Raw genomic sequence first — 11,649 nt, forward strand, 5'->3', positions numbered from 1 at the left:
TACACACTCACACGGATTGTACAGCATAAGCTAATGCAATTCCCTCCCTCCCTCAATATGGAGGAAGATGTGCACAGCTTTCCCTCCGTCCATTCCTGCTGAGAATTGCACAAGAAAACAAAACAAGTTTATTAACTAGAAATGATAGATTTTAAGTGATTATAAGGGATAGTAAACAGATCAAAATAGATTACTGAGCAAATAAAGCAAACACGCAAACTAAACTTAATACACTAAAAAACCTGGCTACAAGTAGTAATTTCTCACTCTAAAAGTCGGGTTAAGCAGGTTACAGTGATTGTTGAAGACAAACTTATTTTGCTTGCAGCTTAGAATTCCAGATATTCCTTTCACAGACCAGACACCTTCTAGCCTTGGTCCAGTTCTTAGCAGTGCAGTTTCTAATTCCCTCCTCAGCGTCTGGTGCAGTTGTGCCTTTCTTAAACACCCATAACACAATTAAAGTTCAACTTTTTGAACCCGGTCATCCCTTTCCTGCTCCTGCTTTTGTTGTTCTTGCTCCTTCAGCAGCTGATGTTTCCCCCATGACAGATAGCTATCCTCGTGGATGTTCCTTGCTGCTCTCACAGCAGATTTCATAGCAGTGTCGATCCAGCCGTGAGGCTGGGCTGTGTGTTCTCCTGCAAAGTGGACCCTCCCTTCATTCTGAAACAAAGGCTTAGAATAGTCAGCAAACTGGTAGGGGGTGAACGAGACAAATGCTCCCATGGAATGTTTGTCCAGGTTCCATCTCTGTATCACGTGTTTATCACAGACAGACCGGAGATGGTCCTTAGATATCTTGTGGATTTCTGCCAGGTCCTCCAGCACCACATCAATGCACTTCTCGTCACTCAGGGGAATAAAGAATTCAGCATCATCATTCCACGTGTAGGAAGCTACAATCACCCCCACCCCACTATGGAAGTTGTGGTTGGGATAGTAGATGAATCTGGAAGGGCGATCTGTGACTGACGGCCCACCTCGAATCCCGTCCTTCTCCCAGAACTTTTCAGTGCAGGCCAAGGCAATCTTGGTGGCGCTAGCATAGTGAATGGAGCGCAGGGCATGGGTCTTAGTGGAGGAAAGCGGTGGCAGAAATTTGATATGTCTCGTGGCTTTTGCTGTGGCTGTGACAAGAACATAGTCAGCCGTCACTAAGGAGGGGCTACATGTGTGGGGTGCACGATAAAACACTTGGACCTTGTTACCATTGGATATTATATAGTCTACTGTGCGGTTCAGCTGGACAACTCCAGGCATAGACTGGTTGAAAGCCTGGGCCAATTGGTCGAATTCCCCTATGATCTCATCAAAACTGAAACAAACAGAAAATGACGGGTGAAAGAATTACGTTAGTAGTGGTATTATGATTGCTTTTAGGGACAACAATAAAGTGGGGCCCATTTGAGGTAGGGGCAGTGTCTGACTCAAAGGTATTATACTCCAGCTAGACAAGACAGACCAAAAAAAGTTTATTATTGTCATTTTACAGAAGGGGGAACTGAGGCTTAAGTGACACACAGACCTGGGGTCTGGAGCTAAATTTCAGCCAATACTGGGGAATTGCGATTGTGCTGCAAAGAGTGAGTCAAAATTAAGGCCCTGATTAAGGAATCAAGGAATATATTGCTGACAATATGATCCATTCAATGACAGAGAGTGCTTCTCTCCACAGATTCAAACTATCACAAGGGGTGTTTCCCATTGGTAAGCTGGAGTGTCTACCTCTTCCCCTATCAACTGCAAGAAGAAGGATGTTATTTATTTATTTATTTACTCACATTGTAGTCCCACAAAGGGTACATCTACAATGCCGGTAGCAGCAAGACTCCCAGTTCCGTCAAGAGACTCAGTAGCACTGTAGAAATAGCTGAGTAGACAGTGCTTTCAAGTTATGGCTTGGGCTGGAACTCGCGGTCTCAAGCCCACCCGTCTTCTGAGGCTACAGAGCCTGAGCTCCAGCCCAAACTGCAGCTTCGGAGCGCTGTCTACACAGCTATTTCTACAGTGCTAGTAAAATCCCCACTAGCCTAAGTCTCTCAACCTGGCCTAGGAGACTCACTGCCATGGGCAGCCCACTGGCAATGTAGACATACCCCTAGAGGCCAACAATCAAGAGCCTCATTGTCCTAGGTAAGGTTCACACATGTAGAACGAAAAGATGTAGCCATGCCCCAAAGACTTTGCAATTTAAATACATTCGTTTCTCACCCGTCTTCATGAAAGAAGATATTAAACTCCATGAGCGAGTTAAGAAATGACATGTGAAATCCAGCATCCTCATTCATCAAGTCTCCAATCATCTGTACAGCCCCATGGCTTAAATTCCCTTTTTTAATCAAGAACTCCTAGGAGGGGAGGAAAGGGAGGAAAGTTGTTCTCTCTTTAGGCACAAAAAGCGCATTTATGCTGGAAATAAGAGGGTTGGAGGAAGCATTGGGGAAAGATTTGACTTTCATGAGGAAGGAGAAGATAAAGGGTTATTTTCAAGTTTTATAATGTCAATATCTAAGGCCTTGCCTGGTTCTTTCTGTTTGAAGGAGAGATTGAGGATGTGAGTCAGGTCTTTCTTTGGTGCAATCCTGTCTATTTAAAAAGAATGGATACAAAGTCCTGTTTCCCTGAACAGAGTAGAAAAAGTCAACAGAAGGCAATGTCTCTGCTCAGAAATCCAAGTCTGCCTTTCCAGAAAATACTGTAATCAAAAGAAGCTCTATCCTTTGTTTTCCTCAAAGGGCCATGTTAACCACTGCTACTCTCTCTTTCTCCTGGCTTTCTCCCCCTCTCAGACACAGACACTGCTGCAAACAATCAAGCGCCTAACCTCTGCAATCAATCCTAGGGAAACCCTCAACCCCCACAGCTTAGCTTATGATTGGCCTACCCATGCAGCCTGATACTGCCTTGGGCAGTGGCTTCCACTTCTCCAGCTATCTTACTCCAGAAAGGAGCTTAATTGCTTCTTCCACTTAACATGAATAAAAATGTGTTTAGCATGCCCATCAACTTTAACCAGGTCTGTGGCTAACCTATAGACTACAGATATGTTTGATCACCATCATTACCACCTTCCAGCATAACAATATTGAAATAATAATTGAAGGAAGTATGAAATTTCTGGCACTAAATCCTTTATTTCCCATAATCTTGGCCACAAATAAAACCCTGCCCACTGAGGCTGCCAAAAGGAGAATCCAATCCCGATAGACTGTGCAGAGCTTCATAATATGCTGTTTTCCCTCATTCCTTTATTGATGCTTTCAATAAAGGACAACTTTGACATGAAAACTGACATCATTAGGTTTCATCAGGATAAACAGGTGCATTATACTCCTCTCTCAGAGCAATTATTTCAGACTTTTGATAATCATTTGGATTTAAAGGTACTTGAAGGCCACATCCATTACCTTGGTGGAAAAGGAGTCATACTGATCCCACAACGCTCCACAATCCTGAATCCGGAACAGCTCTAAGGCCTGTGTTGGAACCATGCATGGAAACATTCATAGACAGAAAGAGAAATATGTTCACAAAAACATTGGACCAAATTCTGGTCTCCTATCTATCTAGGTAGGTACTTGCATGATATCTGCAGGCTTCATAATCACCGATGGATTTTATTCCCAGCATACTCCTTTGGGGTAGGGAAGAATCAGCTTCATTTTACAGAGCACATAGCTATGGCAGCAACTGAACCCACATCTCTTGAGCCCTACTGCAGTGCCCTATCTAGTAGACCCTAACTCCTGTGTGTATCCATGAGACCTCACTGAATGGAACTGAGCTGCATGGCATAATCTCCAGCCCTGCTGTAGTTAAACAGCAGGATTTGATCCCAAATTCACTATTTAGGAAACAAAAACAGATGTTCCTTTTCAGAGGTGCCAAATACCCACAGGTCCAGGAGGATCAAATGAATAAAAGTGAAAGGAAAACCAGGACCAGAACATATGGTAAATCCCCTACAAGGAGTATTATAGCTCCATGCAGGCAGCAGTCTAAGATTCCCCTGACACAGGATGCATTGTGGATTGGAATGGTGTTGAGAAGGGATGTGCTGGGAAAAGAGAGGGAGAGACCAGCACAAACTACAGAAGTGACCTCCTGTGCTGCAGTAGAAGTTAGGGGCATTTTTCAGAATCAGGCTTGGTAATTTACCTTCCTTTATACAATCGACCAATAAACAAACCTTCTGCAGAATTCCTACATAAAGTTCCTTAGCAGATTTGCCTTTCTCTGATGGAGCCACAGTATAATTCAAGATATCAGGGTTCTGTTTGACCTTCCCAGCTGTTGTCCTGACACCATTAACCAAATACCAGGCCTTGTCATCCATCTCAGAGAACTTGTTCAGATAAAGTTTGAATTGCGTAATAAATTCGCGAACAATTCTGCAAAAGAAAGAAAGGGGGGAGAAAAGGGGAAAAGAGAGAGTCAAAAATAAGAAAATAAATTATATGCTCTACTGGCTATACAAATAATACAGTTGTAAGTATGTTATTTATGTCATTCCCTTATTGAACTTACCTGATTCCAACTAATGTTATTAATGCTGTAGGAATATGATAGGTAGATAGATAGATCTTGATCTTGATCCTGATCCTGATCTTGGTGTAAACTGATATAGTTCCATTGACTACAAGGGGGCTACCAGCTATACAGTAGCTGAGGGCTTGACATATTGACTGGTAACCACAGAAGTTGTATATAATAATCTCATCTGATTGCTCCGCTTCTAAATTGTAGTCTCAGTTTATGGTAGTTTCCTTTGTAGTTAGGGTATATTTATGATACAGCTTTTTGTGTTTGTTTGTTTGTTTTAATAAGCTTTTGTTCCATATAATTGTCCTGAAAAAGATTCTCTTCTATGCTATTCTATTCTTATATTTCCTCACAAAACAACTGGGTGCAGTGTTTTATGAAACAATGTAACTCATTTCAAACCACTTTGGCTAATGAAGAGCCCATATCTATTGTCTGGCTTTCTTTTGACTCAGGACCTGATACAACTGCTGTTAATGTAAATTGGAATTTTTCCATTGGTTTCATAAAAGTTCGACCATGTATTATCCTGAAAACACTTATTGCTCAATTTATTGTTTACTATTGGCCATAATTCCACACAGGTCATTGAGACTAGTCACGGCTAGAAATATTATATATAGCAGCAAGTTCTTTTAGGATGCTTGATCTCATCCCTAACCATAGCAGAATTCTGCAAACCTGGGTCGTTCCTTTACCAAACAATTTACATGGCTGAGGAGTAGAAACTGTATTACCTGTGGGTGCTTGGCAAACGCATGGCTCCCAACTCCACGTACCAATCTTGTGTCTCATCTCGATAGGTCCTGATTCGTCCTCCCACACGACCACTGGCTTCCAGAACTGTAACCTAGGAACAAGCATGGAACATCATTTCCACTCACTTATGTGGCACCTGCACAATTTTAGGCACAAAGGACAAAACTTTTCAAACCTTGGCGACTAAAATTAGGCAACTGAATCTACATTCAAGCACCTAAATAAGTATCCTGATGAATCTGCATTCACCAGTTCCTAACATTATGTACATTGTACTTCTGAAAACTGCACTCATTTAAGGTGGGATTTTCAAAAGTGCTCTGTCTTAGTTGAACTGCACCCACTGCAGTCAGTGGGAGGAGAGTGATGTCAACTCTGAGTGCATCTGAAAATCTGAGAGCCAGGTCTACACTACCAGGGTTTGTCAGCCTAGTTGTGTTTGTCAGGGGTATGAAAAAACACACACCCCAGGCAACATAAGTATGCTGGCAAAACCCGCAATGTAAACATTGCTAGGACAACACAAGAGTGCTTCTGTTGACACAACTAACGCCATTTGGGGAGGTGGAGTTACCATACTGAGAGAAAAAACTCGGTCTGTCAGCATAAGCTGCATCTAACCTAGGTGGTTCTGCTGGAAGAGCTATCCTGGCAAAGAATTTGTAGTGTAGGCAAGGTCTGAGCCTTATATGTCGGCATAAGGATTTTGAGGGAAGATTTTCTCAAGCTGCATTTAACTTTCGTGCTTTTGAAAACCTTCCTATAGGTGCTTAACTTTAAGCACCCAAGTTTGTACATTTTGTCTGTAAGTTTTCCAAAGAATCAGGGTCCTCAAAATTCACAAATAACTTAGACTGGGATTTTCAACTCCTTAGCCTTCTACACACATCCCAGCCTTAAAGACAAATGGATTTATGTGGGAGTTAAATAGTTCATAAGTCTTGCACCGACTCCTCTGTAAACCAGGGCCGGTGCTTCCATTTAGGCGACCTAGGCAGTCGCCTAGGGCGCTAGGATTGGGGGGGGCGGCATTTTGCCATCCTCAGTGGCAATTCAGCGGCAGGGGTTCCTTCCGCACTCCGGGTCTTCGGCGGCAATTCTGCGGCGGGTCCTTCACTCGCTCCGGGACCCGCCGCTGAAGTGCCCCGAAGACCGGGAGCGCAGAAGGACCCCTCCACCACAGAATTGCCACCGACCGGAAGCATGGGAAGGACCCCCGCCTAGGCAGGGCCGGCTCTGACCGGGAGCGCGGGAGGGCAGCAGGCAACTCTGGGCTGAAATTCACCCCTGTTATTTCTGGCATGAAAAGAACATTAAAAAAAGGCAGACTGAAGGCTACCAATAACATGTCAATTTTCACATGCTTAGATTTCTGTGAGAGAATATATGCCCTGTACGGATACTGAAACTTGAAACTATATTCCTGTGACTTGCCACTTTCTAATGGATGGGGTTATTTTGGAAATGCAGCTTTGGGGTATTTGTTCCCCTTTCTATTTCTTACGATAGTTACTGTAACTCCTCCAGCTTTAAATTCGGGAAAATGTTCCAAGACAGAAATGGGAAGAGAAAGCCTAAATCCTAATGAAATACAATGGGAGATGAGCAACTAAAGTCCCATTATTACCTTTGAAAAATCTCTTCCTTTATCAATGAGGCTTTTCTCTTTCTTTCTTTCTTTTTGTGTGAATTCCCCTTGTTTCATTTTAACCATTCTTTAGCCTAATGACCTTTATTCTTCAGAAAAGAAATAATAAAAAATACTCAAGGCAGCACCAACCCCCTGCCTTGCTCTGACACCTCTCTGGGCATAGAATTACCATGTGACCGGCATCTCTGAGCAGTTTGGCAGCAGTGAGTCCACTTATGCCTGCCCCTACAATGACCACCTTCACTGGATGAGCTGCTTTTCCAAGCCCGTTTTCTGCAATCTTCACCAGCTCATCGTAGTCAGGATCATCAAGGCAAGGTTCGGGAAATCTAGAGAAACTCTCAGACCATAGCACAGCCACAAGGAGAAACAGCCTGGAAAGCGCTGGGGACATATGGACAAAGAGAAGTGAGGTGTAGTTAATGAATGATGCAGTCAGGGAAGCAAACTCATCCTCTGAAACCCAGATGGCATCCCTGAAATGACACCAATCAGCCCACGGCAGAGCTAAAATCCATACAAGGGTGTGCAGCAAACCAGCCTTGAATATTGCCAGATGATGCATAAGAGTAAACCAGCCCCTAACATTACCAGTATACAAAGACGATCATTTTAAGGTATGTCTACACTGGAGCTGGATGTGTCATTTGCAGCTTGAGAAGACAGACCTGTGCTCCCTCTTATTGAGCTAGCACGCTAAAAATAGAATGGTATCCATAACAGTGGAAGCTTGGGGCAGGATGGAGTATATTCCTAGGATCTTGGACAAAATCATGTTGGGGCAGGTACCCCTTCCTGCTGCTTACACCACCATGGTTACCCCCACATTATAAGATCTGTGGGGAATGAGCTGTCATTTAAAACATCTTTGCACAGTGCCTAGCACAATGAAGGTGAGAAGCCTGGGTGAGACCTCTTGGATCCACCACACAAGGAGCTGTCGACAGCCTAGGTAGAGGAGTTCAAATATATAATTAATCTCTGGAAGAGTGCGTGTCAGTCCCACTCATGATGTGCCATACCCGAGTCCTAGGGACAGGGTAGCAACCTGAGGAAAGGAGCTGCAATGTAAGGAACATAATGGGCAAGAGTTGCAGAAGTAATGTTGTGTGACCAGCTTGGGACACTTGAAAGAGGGCTGGTTTTCAGATAACAGGAGTCCAGCCTTTTCTGAAAAATGAAGCCCCTTTAAGACACCTCAACTGGGGCACACTGAACTTGCTCTTTACCCTGTAGCTAAACCACAAGACAGGGGCTTGATGCAGGAATTACAAGATGAAATTCTATGTCTTGCATTTGGCAGGAGTCAGACTAGAAGCAGGGTCGACTCTCGGTTTTTTGCCCCCCAAAGCAAAAAAAATTTTGGCTGCCCCCTACCCCAGCCCTGGGCTCTCACCCCCCCTCCACCAGTGCCCTCCCCCTACCACCCCAGCCTTGGTCTCTCTCTTTCCCCCTCCCCGTCTGCACCCCCTTCCACCCCAGCCCTGGTCTCCCTCTCACCAGTGCTGACTCCGCCCGCTCGCTCATCGCCTCCAGCCGGTCAGGTGCTGGCAGGGTAAGGGTGAGCACCGGGGCTCTTGGGTCACACCTCAGCCCAGGGTCCCTCCAGTCAGGGCTCCTGCCTCCAGGACCGGCCGGGACCTGGGAGGGCAGAGCTGGAGGACCGCCCTGGCAGGGGGCTGAGGAGCTGGGGCAGGGTAGCCCCAGAGGGAGTCGAGCCCCAGAAAGCGCAATGCAGGCCCCGCCAGGCAGTGCCCTGCCCTCTATGGCCCTGCTGCTACTTCTGGCCACCCTACCACAGTCCCTGGGCAGCTCGGGCCGCTTCTCCCAGCCCCGGCTGTGGTGCTGGGGAGCGGCCGCCCTGCGGCACCTGCAGGCGGCTCCGTGTACCCCGCAAGGCGGCCTCCAGCCCAAGTATCCCCCGCTCAGAGCCTGCCTGGCCCAGCCACAAGGTGCAGGCTCTGCTCGCCTGCAGCGGAAACCGCAGCAGACCCAGGGTGCCCCTCATTCATGACGCACTGCTGCTGCCAGGGTCGGCTCTAGCCTTTTGCTGCCCAAAGTGCAAAAAAAAATAAAAGATAGGGAGAATGCCTCCTCTGAAAATGTGTCACTCCAAGCACGTGCTTGGTTTGCTGGTGCCTAGAGCCAGCCCTGACTAGAAGATCACAACGGTCCCCTCTGGACTTAGGGTCTGTGAAATAATAAGGCATCCAAAATCACTAGCCATTGTTAAAAGTCTTGGCCCAAAAGACACAAAATCTTTGTTAACTTTAAGGTCCTGTCCACACTCCAGATCTTTTCCCAAAAAATTCAAACCAGTTTCAAAATCAGTTGGAGCTACAGAGTCGATAAGTTTGTTGTTGGCCATAATCATATTTATAACCAGTTTAAATAATTTGGCCATCAGGAGGCTTAAGTAAACCCGTTATAAGAATGATTCTGGCTGATTGAGCCTTGTCCACATTTGGGTTCTAACTAGTTTCAAACTGATTTTAAAACCAGTTTGAATCTTTTAATACATTTCCCCAATGTGGACAAGATTGTAGTGAAAGGTACTACTTAACTTTAAAGTTCAAAAGTATTTATAACAAGGAATATTAAAGACATTTAAATAAAACTTTTAGGCACACTTGGTGAGATTTTCGAAAGGGCTGTGTTGGCCTAAATTTTCTCCCACTAAAGTCATTGAATCTCCATGCTGCTACAGTGCTTTTACTCGATTGGCTATTTTGGAAAAAATGGTGATTAGATCCCTCAGCTCCTCAAATAACTTTATTTTTCTAGAAATGCCCTGAGAAACAGCAAGGTAGATCAGAGTCCATTCAGAACAATCCTTTAAACTATAAACAGATTCATCCGCAATGCACAGAAATTCAGTTCTCAGTGAAGAGAAACACAGTTCAGTTTCCAGTTTCAGGTGGAAGCTGTTACTCAAAAAACCACAGAATAAGATTTTTTTTTTCTCTTCCTTTCTCAGACAGGTTCTAGTTTCACTCAAGAAACTAAACAGTACCAAAAATTTCCTTTGGACAACGTGACTTGCTTTAAACCCTGATCCTACTCTGGCTCATATGAGGAATCTCATTGAATCATTGTTGGCATTGGAACAGTGTCCCTGATCTGCGCCCCAGCCTTGAACAGTTGTAAGTGGGACCCCCTAGCATATTATTGGATAGCACTTTATCAGAGGGTTACATGGTATTAACAGCAATCAATGCACGTAAAGTCCTACAGTCTAATCCTGTTACCGTTGAAGTTAAAGGCAAAATTGCCATCGCTTTCAATCATTCAGGATCGAGCCCTTAATGTGACCAAATTTTCCCATAAAATACCCACAAAGGTGGTTATGCATTCTCTTTTTTAAAAAATCACAATGCCACCAAGAGGGTGTGATCCAAGGCTCACGGAAATCAGTGGGAATCAACTTCAAGGAAGCAGAAAGGGGCATTGAAAAACAAAACCCAAGATATATTTATATAAAAACAAGTGAGAGGTTAAAAAAGAGAGAAAGATGCAAAACAAGAAAGCAGCTGAAGACGTACTAACATACATCCTTTCCTAGCCCAAAAGCAATTCTCTCAGAGCAGCAGTTTCACTTACAGAGTCTGTCCATGTTTCAACCAGCAACACTAGTCATCTAGTGAACACTTTCATTTTATAGCTGAACCAGCCTGTCTCAGAAAGAAAAAAAAAAGTGGTTCAAAACTTCCTACCAATCAGTATGTTCCGAATACTGAGAGAGACGTAATTAATAATTCTATGGGAAATGAATTTCCAGTCTGACACAATTCTGCATCTCTTTCTGTCCCACCCTTTGATCAGGTGACACCAAGTGACTGGAACACAAGTTACTTATTTTTCTGGTAAGTCCCACACATGTATACATCCAGGTTATACATCTATCTGTCTTTCTCTCAGGAGACATAGTACAATGCCTAATTCTGTAATTTGGCAAAATCTCTATGAATTTTTCTGCCTATTGCCCCCCTAAATCTGAAGAAATCTGTTCAGGGCACAGAGGGAAATGGATGGAATTTCTGTGGATATTTATACTATACTCCTGCAAGCAGTTAAACATCCCTCACTTTGCATCCCTCCATTGGATCCCCTTGTCTTCCCTGTCAAGGCCAATCCCCACTCCACCTATAATCTCTCATTTGGTATCTAAATGTCAGCACCCAGCTCTGATTGGACCATGATACAAGCCTCCTTGCCTACTTGTTTTCAGAGAAGGACCTGTGTTGCTTTCTCCCATTCTGCCACTTGTGTTTGCTAGCAGCTCCTCATAAACATCCACAGGACTAACTCATTATCCTCTTTCAAAACCCTCCTTACAAATTTCCTTTGCTGTAATGCCTTAAAAAAAAAGATGACAATGGTTAGACAGCAGCCTGCCATGCTGACCAGTTCAATTATTTTCTTATACTCCCCTGGTTGTCTGCTTGTAACCATCTCTTGCCCCTTGTCTTATGCTTAGATTGTAAACTCTTTGTAACAGGGGATGTTATGGACTTGCAGGACTCGTGCTCTCTCTCGGCTCCATGCAGTCCCTGGGAGGAACCCCCTTCAGTGTGACAGCCCTTCTCGGGGATCCATTCTCTCTCGTGGGTTAAACCGTAGGCCCCTCTGCCTCCCAGAACTGCATGTCTCTGAGCCCTCAGCACTCCTGTCTCTTGCCGTGGGCGCCTCAGGGA

The 11,649-nt window shown here is 44.5% G+C and overlaps 1 pseudogene; it reads right to left on the reverse strand.

Annotated features, from left to right (window-relative positions):
- Positions 1-392: 392 nt before the first annotated feature.
- LOC116819430 (L-amino-acid oxidase-like) lies at positions 393-10,592 on the reverse strand (annotated as a pseudogene).
- Between the last annotated feature and the right edge of the window lie 1,057 nt (positions 10,593-11,649).

This window comes from Chelonoidis abingdonii, chromosome 13 (assembly GCF_003597395.2).
Source record: "Chelonoidis abingdonii isolate Lonesome George chromosome 13, CheloAbing_2.0, whole genome shotgun sequence".
Lineage (NCBI taxonomy): Eukaryota > Metazoa > Chordata > Testudines > Testudinidae > Chelonoidis > Chelonoidis abingdonii.